The sequence below is a fragment of the Lampetra fluviatilis genome, unplaced genomic scaffold (assembly GCF_964198595.1).
Source record: "Lampetra fluviatilis unplaced genomic scaffold, kcLamFluv1.1 SCAFFOLD_1064, whole genome shotgun sequence".
Lineage (NCBI taxonomy): Eukaryota > Metazoa > Chordata > Hyperoartia > Petromyzontiformes > Petromyzontidae > Lampetra > Lampetra fluviatilis.
This window is the reverse complement of record NW_027621327.1, coordinates 30,001-32,978: the sequence shown is the minus strand read 5'-3', so window position 1 is coordinate 32,978 and position 2,978 is coordinate 30,001.

Here is a 2,978-nt window from a genome sequence, read left to right as displayed (position 1 = left end):
GTGGGTGAGTGAGTGAGTGAGTAGGTGAGTGAGTGGGTGGGTGAGTGAGTGAGTGAGTGGGTGAGTGAGTGGGTGAGTGAGTGGGTGAGTGAGTGGGTGGAGTGAGTGAGTGAGTGGGTGAGTGAGTGGGTGAGTGAGTGGGTGAGTGAGTGGGTGGGTGAGTGAGTGGGTGAGTGAGTGGGTGAGTGAGTGGGTGAGTGAGTGAGTGAGTGGGTGGGTGAGTGAGTGGGTGAGTGAGTGGTGGGTGAGTGAGTGAGTGAGTGAGTGAGTGGTGAGTGGGTGAGTGAGTGGGTGAGTGAGTGGGTGGGTGAGTGAGTGGGTGAGTGAGTGAGTGGGTGAGTGAGTGGGTGAGTGAGTGGGTGAGTGAGTGGTGGGTGAGTGAGTGGGTGGGTGAGTGGTGAGTGAGTGGGTGAGTGAGTGGGTGAGTGAGTGGGTGAGTGAGTGGGTGAGTGAGTGGGTGAGTGGGTGAGTGAGTGGGTGAGTGAGTGGGTGAGTGAGTGGGTGAGTGAGTGAGTGAGTGGGTGAGTGAGTGGGTGGGTGAGGTGAGTGAGTGGAGTGAGTGAGTGGGTGAGTGAGTGGGTGAGTGAGTGGTGAGTGAGTGAGTGGGTGAGTGAGTGGGTGAGTGAGTGAGTGGGTGAGTGAGTGGGTGAGTGAGTGGGTGAGTGAGTGGTGAGTGAGTGAGTGGGTGAGTGAGTGAGTGAGTGGGTGAGTGAGTGGGTGAGTGAGTGGGTGAGTGAGTGGGTGGGTGAGTGAGTGAGGTGAGTGGTGTGAGTGAGTGAGTGGGTGAGTGAGTGGGTGAGTGAGTGGGTGAGTGAGTGGGTGAGTGAGTGAGTGGAGTGAGTGAGTGAGTGGTGAGTGAGTGGGTGAGTGAGTGAGTGAGTGGTGGTGAGTGAGTGGGTGAGTGAGTGGGTGAGTGAGTGGGTGAGTGAGTGGGTGAGTGAGTGGGTGAGTGAGTGGGTGAGTGAGTGGGTGAGTGAGTGGGTGGGTGAGTGAGTGAGTGGGTGAGTGAGTGGGTGAGTGAGTGGGTGAGTGAGTGGAGTGAGTGGGTGAGTGAGTGGGTGAGTGAGTGGGTGAGTGAGTGGGTGAGTGAGTGGGTGAGTGAGTGGTGGGTGAGTGAGTGGGTGAGTGGGTGAGTGAGTGGGTGAGTGAGTGGGTGAGTGAGTGGGTGAGTGAGTGGGTGAGTGAGTGGGTGAGTGAGTGGTGAGTGAGGTGAGTGAGTGGGTGAGTGAGTGGGTGAGTGAGTGGGTGAGTGAGTGGGTGAGTGAGTGGGTGAGTGAGTGGGTGAGTGAGTGGGTGAGTGAGTGGGTGAGTGAGTGAGTGAGTGGGTGAGTGAGGGGTGAGTGAGTGAGTGGGTGAGTGAGTGGGTGGGTGAGTGGGTGAGTGAGTGGGTGAGTGAGTGGTGAGTGGGTGAGTGAGTGGTGAGTGAGTAGGTGAGTGAGTGAGTGGGTGAGTGAGTGGGTGGGTGAGTGAGTGGGTGAGTGAGTGGGTGAGTGAGTGGGTGAGTGAGTGGGTGAGTGGGTGAGTGGTGAGTGAGTGAGTGAGTGGGTGAGTGAGTGGGTGAGTGAGTGGGTGAGTGAGTGGGTGAGTGAGTGGGTGGGTGAGTGAGTGAGTGAGTGGGTGAGTGAGTGGGTGAGTAAGTGGGTGAGTGAGTGGGTGAGTGAGTGGGTGAGTGGGTGAGTGAGTGGGTGGGTGAGTGAGTGAGTGGGTGAGTGAGTGAGTGGGTGAGTGAGTGGTGGGTGAGTGAGTGAGTGAGTGAGTGGGTGAGTGAGTGAGTGGGTGAGTGAGTGGGTGAGTGAGTGGGTGAGTGAGTGGGTGAGTGAGTGGGTGAGTGAGTGGGTGAGTGGGTGAGTGAGTGGGTGAGTGGGTGGGTGAGTGAGTGGGTGAGTGAGTGGGTGAGTGAGTGGGTGAGTGAGTGGGTGAGTGAGTGGGTGAGTGAGTGGGTGAGTGGTGAGTGAGTGGGTGAGTGAGTGGGTGAGTGAGTGGGTGAGTGAGTGGGTGAGTGAGTGGGTGAGTGAGTGGGTGAGTGAGTGGGTGAGTGAGTGGGTGAGTGAGTGGGTGAGTGAGTGGGTGAGTGAGTGAGTGGGTGAGTGAGTGAGTAGGTGAGTGAGTGGGTGAGTGAGTGAGTGGGTGAGTGAGTGGTGTGTAGTGGGTGAGTGGGTGAGTGAGTGGGTGAGTGAGTGGGTGAGTGAGTGGGTGAGTGAGTGGGTGAGTGAGTGGGTGAGTGAGTGGGTGAGTGAGTGGGTGAGTGAGTGAGTGGGTGAGTGAGTGAGTGGTGGGTGAGTGGTGAGTGGTGGTGAGTGAGTGAGTGAGTGGAGTGAGTGAGTGGGTGAGTGAGTGGGTGAGTGAGTGGGTGAGTGAGTGGGTGAGTGAGTGGGTGAGTGTGTGGGTGAGTGGGTGAGTGAGTGGTGGTGGTGAGTGAGTGGTGAGTGAGTGGGTGAGTGAGTGGGTGAGTGAGTGGGGTGAGTGAGTGGGTGAGTGAGTGGGTGAGTGAGTGGGTGAGTGAGTGGGTGAGTGAGTGGGTGAGTGAGTGGGTGAGTGAGTGGGTGAGTGGGTGGTGTGAGTGGGTGAGTGAGTGGGTGAGTGAGTGGGTGGTGGTGTGGGTGAGTGAGTGGGTGTGTGAGGGGTGAGTGGGTGGTGGTGTGTGAGTGAGTGGGTGGTGAGTGGTGGTGAGTGGGTGGTGAGGGGTGGGTGAGTGGTGGGTGAGTGAGTGGGTGATGAGAGGGTGAGTGGGTGGGTGAGTGAGTGGGTGAGTGAGTGGGTGAGTGAGTGGGTGAGTGAGTGGGTGGGTGAGTGGGTGGGTGAGTGGGTGGGTGAGTGAGTGAGTGGGTGAGTGAGTGGGTGAGTGAGTGGGTGAGTGAGTGGGTGAGTGAGTGGGTGAGTGAGTGGGTGAGTGAGAGGGTGAGTGAGTGGGTGAGTGAGTGGGTGAGTGAGTGTGTGAGTGAGTGGGTGAGTGAGTGGGTGAGTGAGTGGGTGAGTGA